A 24664-nucleotide genomic window follows, 5' to 3' on the forward strand; every position below is an offset into this window, starting at 1 on the left:
ATCAATTGTGGAATGACTGAATAAGTTTTGGCGTATGATTGTGAGGAGTACTACTGTGCTATAAGGAAAGACAGGTGGGAAGATTTCAGAAAAAAATCATGACAAGATCTATATGAACTAACGCAATGTGAAGTGAGAAAAACCAAGGGAACATTGTACAGGGTAGCAGCAATATTGTGTGATCATCATTTGTGAATGATTTAGCTAATCTTAGCAATAAAATAATCCAAGACTATCCTGAAGGACATATGGTGAAAAATGTTAACCACTTAAGAACTGATGGAGTCTGAATGCAAATCAAAACATAATTTCTTAATTTTCTTTTTGTCATTTTTTGAGGGGCGGTCTGTTTTCTATCTCAATATGCCTAATAGAGAAATATGTTTTGTGTGCCTGTACACATGCAATTAATATCAAATTGCTTGCCTTCTAAAAAAGGGAACAGTGTAGGGAATAAGAGATTTTGGGACTCAATGCAAAAAATAAAAGAATAATAAAAATTACTACTACATGTAATTTGAAAAAATATTAAAAAACTTTAATAGTTCAAATCATGAAAGTAACTCAATTACCAGACAAGTATTTTAAGATGTAACCTTAATTTTGTGTAGTTGAAATGGACTGAAGTAGAAGACAGAGTCAGGGACATTAAGGGGTTGTTGTGTCGTCAAATTCTTAGATGGCTTGTCAACATAAATACTTTAGTACCTGAAAGTAATAGCAGGGGAAGAAAGTTTTGTTTATAATGAATTTGGAAGGATATGTTCCAGGTACAAATACCTTAGAAAAAGTTGGTTGAATGAGTTGGAATCCTTTATGAGTAGGAAGACAAAAGTATTTCTCCACATACTTAATTTAAAAAAAATAGATAAGAATCGATTCAGAGAATGAGGCTATTTGTTTTTGTACAGGTGTAATTGAAATAGAACAGAAAATAGTGGTAGTGGAAAATAAAATACTATTCTTGTTAAATTATATAATGGTATAAAGATTAAACTATTAGTGATCAAATTATATTTATAATTATATGCATATATATGCTATATATGCATTTATATGACAAATTTATAAGTGTATGTGGTTTTATGTATGTATATGAAAAATTAATAAATTTCACTATATAGTTTCATTGAAATATGATTTACCTGAAAACGTAAAGCAAGTTCCAATTTCCATAGACCACTATGTGTTATCATCTTCATTCTGGCAGATTATTATCTATCATCTTTTAAGGCAGAAACTTTCATATTTGGCTGATAACATTACTGATTTAGCCATTTTCATCGACAATATTATTTTATACTCTAATTTTGCTTTAGCTGATTGAATGAGATAAACACAAATTCTTTCTGCATTTCTTTTATTACTCCTTATTCTTAAAATGCTATTTTCCCTGGAAGTCAACAAACTCTCACTAATGCATATACATGTATGCTTTTTTATATAGTAAGTGCATTCCTGAAAAATTGCACTAAAATTGTGTTTATTTATAAATTGAATTACATTTGAAATGCATTAGTGGAATCTTCTGTTTATCTCATCAGTAATACTTATTTAAAGACTACTATGTGCTATATTTTCTATGTTATACAGCAAAAGTATGATATGTTAATCATGGAACTTAAAATGTAGACGTGCAGACAAAACTAGAGAAAAATACATATACATATGCAAATAGGTATGAATATGTCCACAAGTATACACATATTTATGTGGGCTTTTGGGGGCTTTGTTTCATTTAGCTTTTTCATGACTATATATTTGTCTATAAACATGTATGTCACTAACACCATGGAGATATATCTATGTACCACCATACAGTCTTCTGTAAATTTCCAGAGACTAAAGTAAATGGGAATCTGGGAATGCAACAGTTCTTGTTCATGGCTTTTGGCAATTTGGGAGAAGAGGTTACAAGAAGTGAACACAAGAGGAGCTTATTTATTAGAGAGGCATAGATTTGAAGGCCATAAGATTGGGAAAAGAGCTTGAGTTTTAGTTGGAGAGAGAGTATTCAATGGAGTAGAAAGCAACCTACCTCCCAAGGGGTGGCCAACCATCATCCATGACAGGAAGAGCAGAAAATAGTACCTTAACTGGAGGAAGGGTCTTTTACCCCTCAGCAGCTGAAGTGTCTCTTTTTCCCTTCCCTTATTCTTTTGTTTAGGTAGATGATGGTGGAGGAGGGTAGATTATTCCCATTGTGTCCTATTTTTTAAATTCATTATCTGTTGATTCTATTTTGAGAACCTATCTGTTTATAAATGTTTTTCTATTGGTTGTTGGCATGTTGCAACTTGAGATTACAGTTTGTGAGGGGGATACCCCTAATGTATTTTCTACTTTATTGACTTTTCTATGATGGCCAGCTTCTGTTATGGGAGCTTAAAAAAATATGCTGGCTATAAAACTGTAGTTCAATTTTATGAAAAATTTTATAATTCTCTTTGACAAAATCCTAAAATTCAAGTCTCATACTGATATTCCTTAGAAAAATGAGCTGATTAGAACTATTTGCTGCTGAGCGAATGAATGTACCTGCTGGAGGTAAAACTCCATCCTATTCTATTATATTTCAAATGAGGTAAATAAAAACACAGGAGTAGCCAGCATGATCTCCTCCAAAGCAAAAACAAAAACAAAAAAAAATAAAGAGCAGGAAACTACATTTTCCTAGAATATATATCATAGACAGTGAAATCATAGCCATACTAAAAACACGATTACCAAATGCCATGCCAACTAAATGCTTAAAGGAAACTATATATGAGTTTTAGGAAGAAATAGTAAAATTGTACTAATCCAGGATTTCAACTTTCCCCCTTGAAACTACATACATTTAACCAAATATTAAGTAAGAATGAATTTAATGAGATTAACAGAATTTTAGAAAAGTTAAATATGATAGAATTTTGGAGAAAATTAAATGTGGATATAAAGAAATATACCTTTTTTTCCTCCTTTCAGTTGTACATATCACCTTCAGAAAAAATGACCACGTTTTAGGGCATAAAAACCTCACAATCAAATGTCAAAAAAGCACTGATATCAAATGCACCTTTGTTACATTACAATGCAAAACAAATTGAATAAAGGGGCAAGGATTATATTAAAAATTAATTGAAAGGTTGTAGAGTCAAGATGTTATATTCCAGAAGTCAGCTGAATTTTTCTTTCTGCTACAAACAATATATTTTCAGCCTAAGACAAATTAAAAGTTCAAAAGAAGAGGTGTGTTAAAACCTGAGTGGGCAAAGACTTGGAGTACAGTAGAAGTGTGAATATGGGGCTTTGGAGGAGACAATGACATTAGCAACAAAAGCAGCATAAATGGCATCTGAGGAAGCTCTCACTCCCAAAACAGTAAGAGGATCAGACAACTGGTCAGACATTGATTACAGGATATCTTTTGCTGACACTGTGTGCAGCTTGCACTGTTTTAAAATTCTACTGCCCATGCTCTGGATCTCAGTTTCAAGGAAATGATGTATATTACAAAGGTCAAGGGGCTTTGGTCATAGTTCCAGAGCCAAGGGGAGCACTAACTCTTGTAAATACAGGAAAGGAAGATTAAGGGCAAGAGAAGCATTAGTACTTGCGGCTTCAAGGTTCCAGGAAGCCCTTACTAGGTAAAGAAAGACCACAAAGACAACAGTGACCATACCACTTACAGGATAACACCACTTTGGAAGCACTGAAAATTTAAAAATTCTCAGAAGAGGCAAAGATATTCATTATCATCATTATTATTCAGTGTTGTAATATAAATGTTAACTGTAGCAACAAGAATAGAAAAAGAAATACAAGAAAGTAGAATAGGCAAAGAGGAAACAAAACTATCACTTTTTAAGGATGACATAATAATATACTTAGAAAAGCCCAGAGAATCACGTACAAAGAAAAAAAAAACAATTATTTGAAATAATTAACTTCAGCAAAGTTTTAGGATATAAAATAAAGCCACACGAAGCATGTACATTTCTTTATATTACCAATGAAGTCCAGTAGGAAGAGATAGTAAGTAAAATTTCATTTAAAGTAACTGGTGAAACTTATGCCAACTTCACATTGCACTTCATTATAGCAAACACTCCAGAAAACAAAATGTATATATATACACACACACACACACATATATATGTATGTATACACATGTATGTGTGTATGTATAATGTATATATGTGTATGGATGTATATATATATAATTCATATGTGTGTATATATGTATGTATATATACACATACATGTATGTATGTGTATGACTTCACCCTGATCTTATCGGGAAGACTTCTAGTTTATCTCCATTATAGATAATGCTTTGTAATCATTTCTATAGATGCCATACCATTTAAAACAAAATTCCATTTATTCTTATGCTTTCCAGTGGTGTTTTTTTTTTTAACAGAAATGAGTGCTTTATTTAGTCAGACACTTTTTCTTGCATCTATTGAGATAATCACATGATTTTTGTTGTTTTTGTTATTGATATGGTCAATTATACCCATAGTTTATCCAATATTGAATTAGCCCTGCATTCTTAATATATAAGTCTCACCTAGTCACAGTATATGATCTTTGTAACATCTGACTGGTAAGCTGGCCTCGTCTCACTCAGGGTTGCTATTTGGTTGTGATATATGATGAGTTCTTTCATAGCAATGGCTTTTCATTTTTCTATTCACTGCATTTGGGGATGTCCATAAGGATGCAAACATTCCAATGATGACTGAAATCATCTTCACAAAAGTTTTTGTACATTTCTTTTTGCGTGTGTTTCAACCACAGGGTAGGATACCTCCCTGCCAAAGAAGGCAATTTTTAGGGAATCTTTTCTCACCCCTTCCTCATGCTTAGAGAAGAGCAAGGTCAGTCTTTAAAAAGGCTGCTTGGACACTTAGGAGCATGTCAGTCTCACTGCTGTTGTAGTCCAGTGAGAAGATGGCCCTATGGCCTGACCTGTCAATGTGATAGATTGTGACTGCAGCTCCCAGTGTTGTCACACCTGGTCCCTTGTCATTTGTAGATAATTACAGCACTCCTAATACACTTATCAGTTTAAGTACTCCATTTTCCACTGATTCCAACAACTTAAACACTTTTCCCACTACTTCTTCCATGTTCACTTTTGTATTCATTTTGTCTTGTTCAATTTTTGCTGTTGATGGTGTAGTAAATACAGGTTCCAGTTATCTCTTTGTCAACAACTGGTCTCCCTTTATTTCCTAAGCATTCATTATCCAATTTCATGTGAAGTGCTAGATCTAGGTGTGCTTCATTTCTTTAGTCATCCTTTATGCTAATTCATTACTTTGTTTTCTTCCAGTAAATTGTTACTATAATATTTTAATCTATTAAACAAGTGTTCATTGTGCTAGTTTTTTTTTTCTTTTCCTTCCTCTGCTGTTCAATCACTTATAAGTTCATTTCATTTCCTTATGTAGTATAAATTAATTTTAAGCTTTTTGGTCATGCATTTTTTCTCATCTTTACATTTTGGTGGCATTTGAATCCTCTGTCTTGGAGAAATGGGAAAAATTGAGATGCTGGGAAGGGTGAAGACAAGATGGTAGAGTGAGAGCAAGTACTCATCTAAGCTCTTAGACAAACTCCTCCAGATACCTCTACAAAGAGAATCTGACCAAATTTTGGAGGAGCAAAATGGAATAGGAGACAAATTGTGGCAGATTCACAGTGCAGGACAGACTGGAAGGCCTATGGAAATGTTCCATTGCATAGAGGTGGAGGAACACACAGCACATAGGCTGTACCAGCATGTCCCTGCTAAGGTAGGGCTGAGCAGAAAGCCCCAGTTAGTCTAACGCAGCAGCAGCACTGTGGAATCTCGGGATCAGCCAAGGACAGGAGGACAGTGAAACTGAGCAAGTGAGAGCTGCGGAGTCCAGGATATCTGTAGCAGCTGCTCCTAAGACTATCAGCCCACAGATGAGTGTAAGTCACCTCCTTGAAATTCAGGAAGTCAAAATGGTTCACCGATCTGTAAAAGTTGTCTCACCTCCCCTTGCTGACCTTGAAAAACACATAAAATGTTTCCTAAGAAAAATCCTGGAACAATGGGATCAGCAGAAGGGGCACACAATCTCTTAGCATGTGAGGCTAGGAAAATCGCTAAGGAGGATGCCTCATGCTGTGGCAGAAGGGAAAAAGCAGAGGACTGAAGCTGTCTCAGACAGCCAGACCTTAGCAAACTGGGAGGAAAAATCAGAGTCCCAGGGTGTGGATCCCCACAGCCGCCACCACCAGGGCTCTAGATGTGACTCAGTACACCAGGGGAATCAGGAAGACACTAGGGCAGCCAGGATCACCAACCACTAAGCATGCCTATGCTCTCGCTCAGCAGAAGAGACTCCTGTAGCAAGACCACCCCTCCCCCACACTTAACAAGCTAGCTCCAAGGTAAATCTGAGGAAACACAAAAAGACTTCACCGGGTCTCAGTTTTCTCACACCAGCCAACTCAGCATCATGTAAACTGCAGCACTTTAACTTCTAGTTGAAAGTACCAGAGGCCACAACACACAAAGCTTCATCATTAGGATTAAGAAGCAAAGCAGGAAAGAAAAGACTATAGAAACTTTCTATGTGAACAAGGACCAAAACACAAATATCAAAGAGGTCAGTATTGATACTGTATTCCAATCTGAAATTTCAGAAGGGATTACGAACTGTTGCAAGCACAAAGTGCACTCTTGGGAAAGCTGAAGAAGGATTTTAAAAGCTAAATTAGAGAAATAGAAGAAAAACTGGCCAATGATTTTAAATTACGTAAGTGGAATGCAATGAAAAGAACAGCTACTTAAAAAGGAAAATTGGACAAATGGAAAAGGATGCACAAATTCTAACTGGGAAAATTGGAAAAATGGAAAAGGAAGTGCAAAAACTAGGTGGAGAAAAAAATCCTTGAAAGGAATAATTGTACAGATCTAAAAAGAGACTCAAAAATTCACTGAAGAAAACAATTTGATAAAAAATTAAAATTAGGCAAGTAAAAGCTAATGACTGTATGAGATATGCAAAATCAGTCAAACAAAATCTAAAGAATGGAAAGATAGAAGAAAATGGAAATTATCTAACTGGAAAATCAACTGACCTGGAAATACATTCAGGATAGAAAATCTAAGAATTATTGGCCTACCAGAAAGCCATGATGAAAAAAGAGTCTGGACAATATCTTCCAAAAAATCATCAAGGAAAATGATCCAGAAGTCCTAGATCCAGAGAATGAACTAGTCATTGAAAAAAATTCACCATTCACTTCTTGAAAGGGAACCCAAACTAAAACACCAAGGAATATCATTGCCAAATTGGAGAACTATCAAGAGAAGAAGAAAATATTACAAGCAGACAAAAAGAAACCATTCAGATATTGAGAAGCTACAGTCGGGATCACATAAGACCTTGCTGCTCCTACATTAAAAGATCGAAGGATTTGGAATATAATATTGCATAAGGCAAAGGACCTGTGACTGAAACCAACAGCAGATCTGGAAAGTAGGAGTCACAAAATGGTAAATTACATCACAGGAAGAGGCACAAAATTATATTACAGTAGAGAGAAAGAGGGGAGGCAGGTGAGCATTATTTGATACGAACTCTCATCTGATTTAGTTCAAAGAGGGAACAAGAAACTTAACTAATAATAAATATCTAATTAGCTCTATAGGCAGTAGGAGGGAAGGGGGAAAGAAAAGTAAGAGGAGGCTAAAAACGAAGGAAAGGTAGTAAGGGTGAAGGGGAATAAAAGGAGTGGGGCTGAAAGAAAGAAGGGAGGACTGTGGGAGATGGTCAAAAATTAAAACTCTATTGTGGAGAGGAAAGGAGAAAGGAGAACTAAAAGTGCAAATGGAGGAAAGAGGCTGGAGGGAAAGGCACAAATAGTAATCATAACTGGGAATGTGAATGGAAAGACCTCTTCCATAAAACAGAGATGCATGGTAGAATGGATTAAAAACCATAATCCAACAATAAGTTGTTTACAAGAATCACGTTGGAAATGGGAGCATACAGAGAGGGTAAAGGTAAAAGGTTGGAGCAGAATATATTCTGCTTCATCTTATGTAAAAATAAGCAGGAGTATCAGTTCTACTCTCAGAAAAAGAAAAGGCAGAAATAGATCTAATCAAAAGAGATAAGGAAGGAAACTATATCCTGCTAAAAGGCACCACAGACAACGAAGTGATATCATTATCATATCATATCAAGGGAAATACAGGAAGAAATAGATAGCAAAACTATACCAGTGGAGGACCTTCCCCTCCCCCTCTCTGAATTTAATGAATCAAACCTCAAAATAAACAACAATATATTTAAGAAGGTGAATAGAATTCTGAAAAAGGCAGATTTGACAGATCACTGGAGAAAACTGAATGGGGATAGAAAGGAATGTAGCTTTTCTCAGTGGTACATGGTACATACACAAAAAATGAGCATGCACTAGGTCATAGAAACCTCACAATGCAGTGCAGAAAGTCAGAGATAGTCAATGCCTCCTTCTCAGATCACAATGCAATAAAACATATATGTAATGGAAGGAAATGGAAAGATAGACCAAAAATTATTTGGTAACTAAATGATCTAATCCTAAAGAATGAGTGGGTTAAACAACAAATCATAGGAAAAATCATCAACTTCATTCAAGAGAATGAGAATAAGGAGACAACCTACCAAATCTTATGGGACATTGCAAAAGCAGTTCTTAGGAGAAGTTTTATATCTTTGAATGCCTACATGCATAAAATAGGGAAAGAAAACACAGATCAATGAATTGGATATACAGCTAAAAAAGCTAGAAAAAGAACAAACTGAAAATCCTCAATCAAATACCAAATGAGAAATACTGAAAAGCAAAAGAGAGATTAATAAAATTGAAGTTAAGAAAACTATTGAAATAAAAAATAAAACAAAGAGTTGGTTTTATGGGAAAAAAAAACAACAAAATTGATAAACCTTTGCTAATTTGATTAAAAAAAGAAAGAAATACAAATTAGCAATATCAAAAATGAAGAGGGGAACTAACCTTCCATGGGGAAGAAATTAAAACAATAATTAGAAATTATATTGCCCAGTGAAACAAGGATGTTCATTATCATCATTATTATTCAATATGGTACAAGAAATGTTAGCTGTAGCAATTAGACAAGATAAAGAAATTGAAGGAAAAAGAATAGGCAGAGAAGAAACTAAATTATCACTCTTTGGAGATGATATGATGATGTACTTAGAGAATCCCAGACACTCAAGTGGAAAAGCACTTGAAAAAATAAACAACTTTGGCAAAGTGGCAGGTTACAAAATAAACTCGCACAAATTTTCTGCATTCCTATATGTCAGTACCAAAATCAAACAGCAAGAGATAGAATGAGAAATCTCATTTGAAACTAGAGCAGACACTATAAAATATTTGGGAGTTTACCTGCCAAAATAAACCCAGGGACTATATGAACACAATTACAAGACACTTTTTGCACAAATAAAGTCAGATATAAGTAAGTGGAAAAGCATCAGTTGCTCATTGGTAGGCTGAGCCAATATAATAAAAAAATGACAATTCTACCTAAATTAATTTACTAATTTGGTGCCATATCAATTAAACTACCAGATAATTACTTTCTAGAGCTAGAGAAAAATAATATCATCAAGGCCTCATTTCCAAAATATAGAGAACTGAGTCACATGTGCAAATATACAAGGCATTCCTCAATTAATAAATGGTCAAAGGATATGAACAGGCAATTTTCAGAGGAAGAAATTAAATATATCTATAGTCACATGAAAAAATGATGTAAATCATTTTTGATTAGAAAGATGCAAAACCAAACAACTCTGAGGCATCACATCACACCTATCAGATTGGCAAACATGACAGAACTGAAATGTTGGAGAGGATGTGGGAGAGTTAAAACACTAATTTATTGTTGGTGGAGCTGTGGGCTCATCCAACCATTCTGGAGATTAATTTGTAACTATTCCCATTTGTAACTATTCCACAAAAATGTGCATACCCTTTGACCCAGCAATATCGCTTCTAGGACTGTATCCCCAAGAGATCATAAAAATGGGAAATAGTCGCACATGTACAAAAATATTTATAGTAGCACTCTTTTTGGTGGCCAAAAACTGGCAAACAAGTGAATGTCCATCAATTGGGGGATGTTTGAATAAATTACGGTATATGAATGTAATGAAATGCATTTGTACTATGAAATGATGGACAGGAAGACTTCAGACAGGCCTGGAAAGACTTATGTGATCTGATTCTGAATGATAAGAGCAGAATCAAGAGAACTTTGTGCACAGTAAAGACTACAGTGTGTGAGAGTTTTTTTCTGGTAGAACTGGAACTTCATTGCAATGCAAGGACTTAAAAAAAATTCCCAATGATTTTCTAAGGCAAAATGCCTTCCACATCTAGCAAAAGAACAATGAAATTCAATCGCAGAATGTAGGAGATCATATGTATGTATGTGTGTGTGTTGCATTTTGATTTGTTAGATGATTTCTCCCATTCATATGAACTGTTCAACACAGCATGACTATAGTGAAAAAGTATTTAATAGGAATGTGTGTGTAGAACTTATGCAAAATTGTATGCTGTCTCAAGGAGAGAGGGGGAAGGGAGCACTAGGGAGGGAAAAATTATAATCTAAGTTATATGGTAAGGATTGTAGAGCACTGAAAATGAATAAAATTAATTAATTGAAAAATAATTTTTAAAAATGACAATTCTACATAAATTAATTTACATTTTCAGTGCCATACCAATGAAACTATTACACAATTATTTTCTAGAGCTTGAAAAAAGTAATGTCAAAATTCATCTGGAAGAACAAAAGGTTCAGAACAGCAAGGGAACTAATGAAAAAAAATGCTAGGGAAGACAGCCTAGGTCTACCAGATCCCACATTGCAGCAATTATCAAAACCACTTGGTACTAGCCAAGAAACAGAAGGTAGACCAGTGGAATAGGTTAGGTACACAAGACACAGTAATCAATGGATATAACACTCTATTGTTTGATAAACCCAAGGACCCCAGCTTCCAGGATAAGAATTTACTATTCCACAAAAATTTCTGGGAAAACTGGATAACAGTGTGGCAGAAACTAGGCATTGACTAATGTTTTTCACTATACTCAAGAATAAAAATCCAAATGGGTACATGATCTAGGTATAAAGAGTGATACTATAAACAAATTCATAGATCAAAGAATAGTGTATTTATCAGATTTATGGAGAAGGGAAAATTTTTTGACTAAACAAGACATAGAAAACATTATGAAGTGCAAATGATAAATTTTGATTAAATTAAATTGAAAAGTTTTTGTACAAACAAACCCAATGCAACCAAAGAGGGAAGGAGAAAACTGGGCAAGAATTTTTGTAACCAGTGTCTGTGATAACAACCTCATTTCTAAAATATATGGAGAACTGATTCAAGAGTAAAAGAATGCAAATCATTGAAAGGATATGAATAGGCACTATTCAGAGAAAGAAATTAAAGCTATCTATAGGCATATGAAAAAATATTCTAAATCAATATTGACTAGAGAGATGCAAATCAAAACAACTCTGAGATACCACATCATACCTATCAGATTGACTAATATGTTGAAACAGGAAGATGATAAATGTTGGAGACGACATGGGAGAGTTGAAACACTAATTCATTGTTGCGGAGCTGTGAGCTGATCCAACCATCCTGGAGAGAAATTTGGAACTATGCCCTAAGGGCAACAAAAATGTGCATAGAGTTTGACCCAGCAATACCTTTCTGGGACTGTATCCCCAACAGATCATTAAAATGAGAAAGGGTCCCACATATACAAAAATATTTATAGCAGCTTTCTTTGTGGTGGCCAAAACCTAGAAATCAAGGGGAAGCCCACCAACTGGGGAAGAACTGAATGAATTGTAGTATATTAATGTAATGGAATACTATTATGCTATAAGAAATGATGAACAAGAAGACTTCAGAGAGGCCTGGAAGGAATTTTATGAACTGATGCTCAGTGAAAGGAGCAGAACTAGAAGAACTTTGTACATAGCAGCAACTCCAGTTTGCAAGGAATTTTTCTGGTACACTTAGTACTCCAGTGCAATTCAAGGACTTAAAAAATTCCCAATGGTCTCTTAAAGCAAAATGTCTTCCACATCTAGAGAAAGAACTATGGAATTAGATCGCAGAATGAAGCAGATCATTTTCTTTTGTGTTATGTTTTGATTTGTTTTATGATTTCTCTCATTGTTTCTAATTCTTCTATGCAACATAATGTGACAATGTAGTTAATAGTAATGTATATGTAGAATCTATATAAAACTACATGTAGTCTCATGGAGGAACTGGGGAGGTAGGAGGTGAGGGGGAGGGAAGGGAAAAAAATCTAAGATATATGGAAGTGATTGTAGAACATTGAAAACAAAACACTAACAATAAAAAATAAAAAAAATATATATCGATATGTTGGACTCTTACATGACCTTTAATTTGACTATTTTGCAAGAATTTCTGTATTTCTTATTTCCAGAAATTAAAATATGCTTATATTATATAATTATTCTTTCTTTGGTGAATCAATAGACACTTTAGCAACTTAAATTGCCTGAAGTCACTTTTGGTAATAGTTCTCATTCTGCTGTAGATTCACAGAAGTACCATTTAATGAAGAGTTCTAGTTTTCACAGAATGCCGAGTAATGGAGAGTTCTCTGGGCACAATACAAAATGCTTTCCAACCTAATTATGTTAGCTCCTCTTAGTGAGTCAGTGATTTATTGGAGATCTACCTTGTTATTTTGCATTGGGATTGGATAACTAAAGTCTTTCAAGCCAGACAAAATCATTTCCTTAATTTCATCCATCAAGAACCAAGTACAGGCAATGATAAACACCTTCAGTGTACAAGTATTTTAATTGGAGAGGAAGGGTAGGGAGAAGAATAGGGAACTTTTTAGTAGATGTCTAAGTTAGCATTCATAAGGGACTGACTTTAAAATGATAGTTGTGTAAAATTTTAAAATTTTACACTGGTAGTTTGTTTCTTCTGTTTGTCAGTGCTATCTATGACAGCACACTATTTCTCATGCTCTAGTTTCATTGGTCATTTGGCAATTTTATTTTAAAAAGAGAATTTCATTGTTATGCCTTATATGCTAGTACTATATTTTAGCTCCCAAGGATAGTCTATTTAATTTATCTTCTATGTCCCTCTAGTATTTCTGTTGATTTACCTATGTTTCCTGCCCACTCTTGACATCACTCATTTCAGGTCATCCTAAAAGAAATTTTTATAAAATGTCATATCTTTTAGTCTCTATAAATGCAAAGGTCAGGTAGAGACTCAGTACTATTGAAATATCCAGGATTGATGGTTGACTATGTTGTTGAATTATCAATAGTACTTACATCATTGCTCTAGAAGTCCAAAATGTCTGGCTCAGGTCAATTCTCTTACCTGTGTATTGGGATGTGTATAACCATATCTCTGGGGAACCAATAATTTTGCTAGTGTACTTTTCACCTGATGTCAAAAGGGAAAACTTTTTCTTTTATCATTTTTCTGTACCTTAATTTTTTTTCATGTTTTTCGCAATATTGTATTGAGAGATCAGAATGTAGTGACAACTTTCATTTTTGTTCAAATTGATATTTGCATGTGACTGTTAACAAATCTTGATATTTATCAATTCGACTGCTATTCAACTCTCTTAGACTGCAAGCTTTTTGAAAGCATGGACAGTCTTAGTCTTTTCCCCCCTTTCTTTGCATTTCCCAGACCTTAGCACCAGTGCATAGCTGGTGGTGCTTAATAAATGCTTGCTGATTGACTAACTATAACTGCTAAATCTGGAACTCAGAAAGTGGGCTTGTCCTGCTGGACTTGTATTTAGTATTTTTTTTTTTTTGCTTATGCTTAACAGAGTGTCTAACACATAGTAGGTTCTTAATAAATGCTTATTAAAGGAATGAATTAGTTAATGAACAGTCAAGGAAAGTTCATTCAGTATTTTAGTATTAATAGGATGTAATGCAATATATAACATAATATCACATAGTATGACATAATGTCATGTATGTCAATGTCTCAGTATGTCAATGTCTCAGTGAGAATCAACGTATAGTGTTCAAAGAGTGTTGAATATGAAGTCAAGAGATACTTGCATTTGTTTTGACATTTACTTTGTGAATATACACTAATCATTTACTCTATAGAAGTTTTAAATTCCTCATCTGGGAAGTGGGGTTAAATGATACATTACTACCTCTCTGAGTTTTTGTGAAAATCAAATTTGATTCAGAAGTCTGATATTTGATTTTTAGCTATTAAGATGTAAAATTGACTAAGAAAATTTGCTCAGGAATTTTTTAAAAGACAGATATATTTTATTTCTAACATTTTTATTAATGATAATTATCTTGTTTGATATTTATGATACATGTAGTTATTTTCTGTCACTAACCTATTTCAGATAGAAACCATTACCCATATCATGGAATCAAAAAGTGTTGAAGCTCAATTATGTATTGTAACATATTTCTGAAATATTTCCTTAAACTAATTAAAAGAGCTCCATTAAGGTTGCATTAGTTTATATGTCTTCCCATAGCTTTTCCAATATAGACTATTTTCATATTCTACGTTTTACATTTATCTCATGGGTGAGGAATTAAAGAGTTTATTGATTTTTCCTGCTAATTTTTTGATAAATTTTTGATAATTTTAGAACTACAATTTCAAAAGCTCAATCATTACATAATCACTATCATTTCTTGTGTTAATAAAACACTTTTTATATTTGAAAAGTTCTTTACGTATTTAATTTCATTTGATCTCAGCTATCTTGAGCAGATATCATACTTATCCTCACTTTACAGTTGTGCTTAAAGTGCCTTACTTAGGGTCAATATTTGGATTAGGATTCAAATTTAGGTCTTTTTTACTCCATCTTTCACCCTTTACTCAAAGTCATTGAGCAAACCTTTGAAAAAAATGGTCCCAATGAAATGGCTAATCATAAATTGATGATTAATCAGTTACTAGTCAGGTTTTTATTTAACTAATTTGGTGATTTAGTCCAAAGGATTGTGCCAGTTTCTGCTTATACACTGACATATTTTTTCTCCCTTTTTCATTTCTAAATTTTTAATCAAAGTGAAAATTTTATACAGAGGGGATAAAAATGAATCTTCCTTCCAACAAGCATGAAAATCTCATTTCTTCTATGTATTTGATCTTTAAATTTGTGACAAGAGAATGGACGAAAGTTAAGATTTCTTTTGAATGAAGTCTAATGTAGTCATGTTGCTTTTATCTCTCTTGCTATTCAACAAAAGTAAAACAAATTAGACGTAGGAGCAAAAGAGAAGATAGTATTGGGACAACTATGGTAGGTAATAGAAATGGTGGAGAAGTGTCTTGTGAACAGAAATTTTTTATCTTTATAAACTTTTTCAATAAACATCTTTTTTCTCACTTTTTTAATCTGCTCTTTAGCGAGAATCCAATTACTGCACATGAGTTAATTGCACTGTAAATAACATTTTCTTAGCTTTCCAATCACACTTTACCAAATCTGTATTTTGTAAGCAAAAGTCTTGTTTTTTAAAATAATTTTTCAGCCATCTGTTTACCCATATGTGCTACACATCGCGAATGTTAGATTTCCTGTAAGTTTTATAGACAATACCAGAAACCTTGATTGTGTTTTCCCTCATAATTAGCATTTTACTACCACATTAAATTGATCACAGGTAAACTGTTTCATTTTGGTAGCTTATTTTGATTGTAATCAGATGACTTGCAGGGAAGTGATTTTGTAGCCTATAAATTCCAGTTCCCTTTTTATAGCAAATACATTATTTTAAAGGTCACCCTTGTCAGTCCTATAATACAAATTTTAGGCTTGCCAATGTAAAGGACTATCAGAAGCATTCACCAGTGTTTACACTAAATTGTAGAATGTTATGTGACCAACTCCATCAGTTTCAACTAATGGCAATGTCATTTGGATTGTTCCTTACTGGTTATTTTCTGACAAAAGGGGAAAGATCAGGTTTGGGAACCTCTTTGCTAAGGGATTGAGCCTTCGGTTAGCTTGATATTAACTACTCTATTTTTGCTACTCAAGTTTTCAAGGAAAGGAGTGAAACTCAGCATTTGGGGTAATTCAGAGCTGATAGTACACCCATCACTTTCACTAGGGACACTATAAAATGTTTTACAATAGCCGGATTTTTCCCAGTCCACTTGGAAGATTTCTAAATTGGTACTTCAATGCTTATATAATTCCGTCATAGGAAATAAAAACAAACATCTCAATAAACAGGCATAGTATGTGATCATGGTTGAAACGTATGTATGAGAATTGTGCCCTTTAAAAGCATGAGGTTATCTCATTATCCAAGATGCTGCCTTTGGACCCACATTTATCTACAAAAAGATGAATGTCTCAATATATCCTACTTTATTTTCTTGGGGTGCAGCATTAATATTTGTCACTGGGAATGTTTACTTTTGAAGGCAACATATACCTCATGACCGACATCTCTGAAAAAAATTCATCCCAGAAGGGGAAGGAATTTATTAGTTCTTTGAATGAAATGCCCTCCAGGGGGCAATATAAGAATGTTGGGGGTGGGGTGGACTGAAGGAAAATGTAATAATTCTGTGCCATATAAAGCTGGGTTCCAAAAATTTCTATGGGTGAAGGAGGGGGATGAAACTGAAATATCAAGACCTCTGAATAATAATCAAGTCATTATATTCACAAAACACCTGTGGCTTCTGAAAAAAATTTACATATATGTATGTCCTATTTCTGATCCAAAGGCCAACAACACTATTGTAATAGTACTCTAAATTACTACTGTCTGCAAATTTTGTAACTTTTGTGACATTTTAATATAAGCATTTTTAAAAATGTGGCTAGTTAAAATCGTAGTTATTAGTGAATGAGTAATTAGTAGTCTCCTCTCTGAGACACAGTCCCTGAATGAATAAAGGAATTAGTCATAGTAACAATCATAGCAAAAAGCAGAATGAACTATGTATTGTGATAATACAGACTTTTAAAGAGAGGATGCATCTGCACATTACACTGACATTTAGAGGTATATATGTTAGTGTGTGTGTATATGTGTTCATGTCCATGTGCATTTGTATGTGGGAGGTAGTATGGCATATGTAAATGCATGTGTATGTATATATGTCTATGTGTGTTGGGAAACAATTTCATTGTGCATAAGTTCATGCTAAAACCTTAAAGAATGTTGAAGAGAGAACAAGTTACTTCTTACAGGGTTATTTACTAGATAATAGAAATGGCTAGATGAGTATCATTAACCTTCAGGGAGAAAAATGAGGGGGATCACAAATCAGAATATCCTTCAGTATTCACCTAGAGTAAAATCAAAGTAAAAATGAGTACCAATATATAATAAAATAATACAAAATAATACCAATATATTATAATATACTCAGCAAGTAGTCATCTGCACTCTGCTTGATGACCTCCAAGGACCAAAAACACACTACATTTAGAAGAAAACTATTCCATTGGATAGGAAAGAAAGAAAGATGGATCATATTGAGTCTGGAAAATATCAGATATTAGGTAAAATATGATATTGGTGAAAGGGGATTTCTGGTATCTAAGAAACCTAGAAAACTACTTGGAAAAGATGCTAAACCATTGAGTATTTCATCAGCTTAACTCTCCTCAAAATTTATATTTTGATTTTATTGGATTATTTCATAATGTTTAAATTGCAATAATGCTGCATCATTGGTGGCAATTGAATCTGGAATTTCCAGACTAGAAGTTAAATGATGAAAATTCACCAAATATTCATTAATATATGATTAATTACATAATTAGTGTTTATTTTGTCTTTAATTAAATACTTTAATTTTTAAAGTAAAATACTTTATTTGTAATTTTTATGTATACATAGAGAAAATGAAATTTAAAAAAAAAACAACTAAGCATAAAGTAGGTAACTAAACATCTTTCTTATATTTCTTTATCCTATTTGATTAAAAGTCTTGACTTTTAGCTAACTTGTAGTCTGTTTCTAGTATTTATCCACAATAATATTATGAATAATTTCATTTAACCAATTCTATATTACTTACCTAAGATATCTCACAAAAGAAATGTCTGTATAGTAGGATAGCATAATAGTTAAAATTTTATCTGCTGATTAAAATATCTCTACTATCAGAAAACACATGAAATGAATTTCAAGCTAAGCATGCTAGTCATCAATATAATTGATCATATTTTAGTTATTTTTTTGAAAATATGCAGATATATATTCACATATATTTGTATACATATGTATGTACAGCAATATGTGTATGCATACATTTGTGAATATGTATGTGTGTATAAAGTATATGTATTTGAAGTCTGTTGATCATATTGAAATACTGTTAATTTTTATGTAAATGACCATGATACCTTAAGTCACTTATTCTGTCAGGGTTTCAGTTATTTATCGGTGAAATAAGGGGATGGGTGTAGATCATCTTGAGCTCTATTTTTGGGTTTGGAATTTATGATACAGCTTGTCCATTTTACAGGTCAGAAAAAAAGCTATAAAATGAGTTGTTCAAGATCACATAGCTAGAGAATACCAGAGCCCTAATTAGAACTCAGTATTCCTGATTCTTAGTTTTGTTTTCTTTTTAATACATATGTCTGATGATGTGTATGTATACCTATAGGTAAAGAATATTTATTGATTTATATGTGTGACACCATTTCACGAATAACAGAAAATTGGAAAACATCCTTCTCATTTCCTTCTTGGAATTAGGAATATTCTTCAATTTTATGCTATTTTAGAAATGTTTCTATTTAACAGCTGTACTACTCTAAGCCCAAAACCCCTGAGATGGACATAATTAGAAAGTCAATTTCTAAGGATCATGATGGTACACCAGAGAGTTTTAAAACTCCCTGACCTTTTTCTATTTAAACAAATGACTTGGTTGATAAATTAAATTCTGCACTTAGCAAACTATTTGTATTTTTTTTCATTTGTTGTTGTTTGTCCCTCATTTTTTAAATGGACCAATGATATAACAATGCTGGAATAAGACAGTGGATGATGGACAGTATCTTGACTTATGCACAGATTGTATTTAAATGAAGTAGTTACACAAAGTCTTCAGCCTCACTTTTGCTTCCAGAGGCACTGAAGTCCAGTAACAGAATAAAAGTTGAACTGACTGGTGATGGCCTGAGATGTAGTGAATCATTTTGGTGTCGCTGATGTATGACCAAACTTTAAGAGCTCTACAAGCTTTGTTTCAGCCACCTCTGTGGCCTTTGGAACAAACTGTTTTCATTCCATTCTACCAGGGGAAATCTTTGCATGCTTGATCTTGACTTCCCCCTAACTCACCAATGATTTTGAGGTCTGTTGGTTATGCTCAAACTGCCCATTTGCCTAGATGGTTTTACTGGAGTGTGGCCACTGCACAATATACAAATTTTTTGATTCATGGATGTGAGTTAGGTGACAGGTGTACACCAAAGGTGGATGGGTATTTCTGAAAAGGGCTTGGCAAGTGCTCATACAAGAGATGCTGGTTTTCCCTGAACTCTCCATACACCCAATTTCTTCTTATAGTTAGCTGTTGATGATGAAAGTCAAAGGAGGTCAAAGGTGAAGAATTCTCTTATCACTTTGACACTGCCTAGAATTCTTTCCTGAGTGATTTTCCCAATTTGGTAGCTACCTTGTGGCATGAAACTCAATTTTATTTGGCATCAAATGTCTGTTGCATTAAAGACTTTACTTTTCTTGCTTCAAGGCTCTCCTCTCCCTATTCCTCTTCTTGCTTTTAGCCTACTAGTTGAATTGTCTACGTTATTGCAGGAATTTTCCCCTTTTAGTCTTTTATCATAGTGAAATATAATGGCCAGCTTTCCTAGAAAAAAAAAAGAGAAAATTGAAGAATTCTGTCAAAATAAGGAAGTTAGGCAGACTGTGCCATAGCAAAGGCAAGCAGGAAAACCCGGGAAGTCTGAAGCAGTAGCAGCACTGTGGATTCTCAAACATAGCCCAAGAGAGCAGTCCAGTAGAACTGAGTAAGAGAAAAGAACAGAAAGCCAGATAACTGCAGCAGCTACTCATGAGAATATCAGAATATCAGTTCACAGATTAAATGTCTGCAAAGTCAAGACTTGAACTTCAAGATGGCAAAGTGATCAGTAAATGATCTACCCTTCCAAATTTTGACCTTGAAAAACCCAGAAAATATTTGCCCAGGAAAAATCCTGGAACAGTGGGTTCAGCCGAAGGAGTAAACAGTCCTTTAGCCTATGAGACGAGGAAAATCACATAGAGGGGGGTCCCTCTTGCTGTGGCTGAAGGGTCTAGTGCAGGACCATAGCTGACCCAAACAGTCCCACCTCAGGGAACCAGGAGGAGAAAGGGAGGCCTAGTGGGGTAAAGCCCATAATCACCAACCCCAGAACCCCAGGAATGCCTCAATACAGCAAGGTGAATAGAGAGGACACTATGCCAGACTGGGTTCACCACCTGTTGAGCCTGCCTGTGCTCTCACTCAGGAGAGAAGACCTCCTAGGCAAGACCACCCCTCCCCCACACATAAGGCAGCAAACTCCAGGGTAACTTCTTTGGCACACCAGCTAGCTCAGTACTAGGTAAGCTGCAGCATTTTAGTTTCTAGCTAATAAAACTAGAGACCAAATACAAAATGTCTCAAATTGTAAGCTCAAAAACTGTGGGACAGAGCCTTCTGTGCCCCAGAAGTAGAAATTCACTTTAAAAGCCAAGAAAATGGAGATTATTTTGAGCAAGAAGCAAACCAGAAAAGAAAAGACCACAGAATATTTCTATGGGGACAAGGACCCAAATATTAATGTTGAAGAGATCAGCATTGAGACTGTACTACCATCTGAAACTTCAGAAAGGAATATGAACTGATCTCAAATGCAAAGAACATTCTTGGAAGAACTCAAGAAGGATTTTACAAGCCAAATTAGAGAAGTAGAAGAAAAGTTGGCCAATGATCTTAACAATATGAAAAAAATCATGGAAGAATTTAAAAAGAAAATTGGACAAATGGAAAAGGAAGCACAAAACCTAACTGGGAAAATTATCAAGTGGAAAAAGAAGTACAAAGCTTAGCTTGAGAAAATAATTCCTTAAAAACAACAATTGAGCAGATGAAAAAGGGATGCAAATGTTAACTGAAGAAAACAATCTATTAAAAATTAGCATTGGGAAGATAGATGCTAATGTCCGTAAGAGACGTCAAGAATCAGTCAAACAGAAACTAAAGTGTGAAAAAAATAGAAGAGAATATAAAATATATTATGGAAAAACAATTGAAAATAGATCCAGGAGAGAAAATTTAAGAGTTATTGGTCTACTGGAAAGTCATGATGAAAAAAAGAGCCTGGACAATATCTTCTAAAAAATCATGAAGGAAAACTGCCCAAGGGTGCTTTATCCAGAAAGCAAAATTTTCATCAAAAGAATCCTCTGATCACTGCCTGAAGGGGATCCCAAACTGAAAACACCTAGGAATATCGTTGTCAAATACCAGAACTACCAAGTGAAGGAGAAAATATTGCAAGCAGCAAGCAAGAAATAATTCAAATGTCAAGAAATTACACTCATCATTACATAGGACCTTGCAGCTTCTATATTAAAGGATCAGACAGACTGGAATATGATATTCTGTAAGGGAAAGGAGCTGGGACTACAATCAAAGATCAATTATCCAGCAAAACTGAGCATCAAATTTCAGTTAAGGAGATGGTCATTCAGTGAAATTAGGAATTTCAAGACCTTCCTGATGAAAAGGCTAGAGTTCAGTAAAAATTCGATCTTCAAAGACAAGTCTCAAGAGAGGTATAAAAAGGTAAACAGGAAAAAAAACCCTTCTAATTCAATATGAACAAACAGTTTACATTCCTATAAGGGAAGATGATAATTGATATTACTGAGAATTGCTTATTTATTACAATTTTAAAAGGGATATACAGAGATAGGTTGAGTGAGTATGCATTAAATAATGTGGTGATAAAAGTGTGATTTCAATGTGAAAGGGGATTGTAATGATAGATGCAAAAAGGAGGAGGAGCAAAAGGTAAGTCACAGGAAGAGGTATAAAAGCATATTACATCAGAGGGAAAGGTGGAAGAGATGACTGTTGTTTGAGATTTACTCTCATCTGATTTGGTTCAAGAAGGGAAGAAAAAAATTCACTTAAATATACAAGTCTAACTATCTCTATAGTCAGTAGGAAGGAGAAAGGGAAAAAAGTAAGAGGAGGTTAAAGGGAGGGAAGAAGTAGTAAGGGCAAAGGGGAGTGAAAGGAAGTGGGGCTGAAAGAATAGAAAGAAGACTGAGGAAGGTGGTGGTCAAAAATGAAAATTCAACTGTGCAGGGGAAGGGAGAACGAAATGCATAAATGGGAGAAACAGGATGGAGAGAAAGACACAGGTAGTAATCGTAACTGTGAATATTAGTGGGATGAACTCTTCTATAAAATGGAGGACAGCAGAATGGAGGATGAAATGAAATGGAGGAGAAGCATAATCCAACAATATGTTGTTTACAGGAAACACATTTGAAACAGGGAGATAAACACAAGGTAAAGGCAAAAGGTTGGAAAAGAATATATTATGTTTCAGACGATGTAAAAAAAAAAAAAAGGAAATATAGCAATCCTAAACTCATACAAAGCAAAAGCAGAAATAGATCTAATCCAGATATAGGGAAGAAAACTATACTCTGGTAAAAAGCACTATAAACAAGGCAGCAATATTATTACTAAACATATATGTTCCAAGTGGTATAGCTTCCAGATCCTTAGAGGAGAATACAAGAATTACAGGAAGAAATAGACAGCAAAACTGTACTAATGGGGGACCTCAACATGCCCCTCTCTGATCCTGATAAATCTAACATCAAAGTAAAGAAGAAAGAAGTTAGGGAAGTGAACAGAACCTTGGATAAAGTAAATATGATAGATTTCTGGAGAAAATTGAATGGGGATAGAAAGGAATATATCTTTTTCTCAACAGTATATGACTCATATGCAAAAATTGACCATAATATGGATAAAAACCTCACAATCCAGTGCAGAAAGGCAGATGTAGTTAAGGAATCCTTCCTAGATCATAAAGATTTTGAAGTTATATGAAACAATAAACCATGTAAAGATAGATTAACAGCTATTTGAAAACGAAATAATCTAATCCTGAAAATTGAATGGGTTAAACAAGTCATAGAAACAATCAACAACTTCGTTCAAGAGAATGACAATGATGAGACAACCTACCAAAACTTGTGGGATTCTGCAAAAGCAATTCTTAGAGGAAGTTTTATGTCATTGGGTGCCTACATGAATAAAATAGAGGAAGATAAGCTAAAAGAACTGGGCTGGAAGCTGAAAAAGTCAGGAAAAAAAAAACAAATTGAAAATCCCCAAGTTAAAAAGTTCAAAATACTGAAAATGAAAAGACAGACTAATAAAATTAAATTAAGAAAACTATTGACCTAAAAAATAAAACTAAAGGTCAGTTTTATGAAAAAAAAAATAAAGTTCATAAACTTTTGGTCATTTTGATTTTAAAAAGGAAAGAAGAAAAGCAAATTACCAATATCAAAAATGAAAAGGATGAACTAAACTGCAATGAGGAAGAAATTAAAACAGAAATTATAAATTACTTTTCCCAACTCTATGCCCATAAAATTGAAAATCTAAGTGAGATGGATGAATATAAAAATATCTAAATGGCCCAGATCAACAGAAGAAGAAGTGGAATACTTAAATAACACATGCTCAGGGGGCAGAGTCAAGAAGGTGGAGCAGAAAGACTCACATATTCTAGCTCTTCCCCCACAGCCCATTAAATAACTGTGAAGGAAGACTCTAAATGAATTTCAGAGCAGCAGAGGCCACAGAGTGAAGGAGTAGAGGAGATTTCCAGCCCAGGGTGACCAAGGGTCTGTCCTCCTGTACATGGACCAGAATGCAGCCCAGCCTGGGCCTCACAGTGCCTGCAGCAGCAGGCCTTGAGGGTGGAATCCTCAGCAACAGAGGTTCCCAGATCCTTACCACAGGAGCCGAGGGCACCTTCTAAGGTCAGTGAGAGGGCTTTTTCACGTCTGTAACAAGGAGTGGGATCCTCTCCTAACCACAACCACAGACAGCACCAGCAGCAGAAGTGGGCAGCAGTAGCAGCAGCAGCTGTGTCCTTGGCAGGCAGCAGCCTCAGTTCATTGTCCCATTGTTGGAGGGCTCAGTGTAAAGCCCCTGGGGGAAGTGAGCAGGTGATCTGAATCTCAGCCCTGAATGGAGGCCACAACCCCACCTAAAGCCCCTGCAGGAAAGGAGCAGCTTATCTGAACCTCAGCTAGGAGCTAGGCCAGGGAGTAAACTCCTCTCCCTTGATTGTGCCTCCTTGGAGGAACTGAGAACTTACAGGTCCCCAGAGTATACCGTACTCCTGACAAAAGACCCAAAAGTCAAGTAGCTAGTTGGGAAAATGCTCAAAAAAGGGGGAAAAACCACCGAAGGTTACATTCTTGGTTAACAGGTATTCTCTCCCTCCCTTTCAGCTAAGAAAGAACAATGTTTATCATTAAGAGAAAACTTAA

This window comes from Notamacropus eugenii, chromosome 7 (assembly GCF_028372415.1).
Source record: "Notamacropus eugenii isolate mMacEug1 chromosome 7, mMacEug1.pri_v2, whole genome shotgun sequence".
NCBI classification, from domain to species: Eukaryota; Metazoa; Chordata; class Mammalia; order Diprotodontia; family Macropodidae; genus Notamacropus; species Notamacropus eugenii.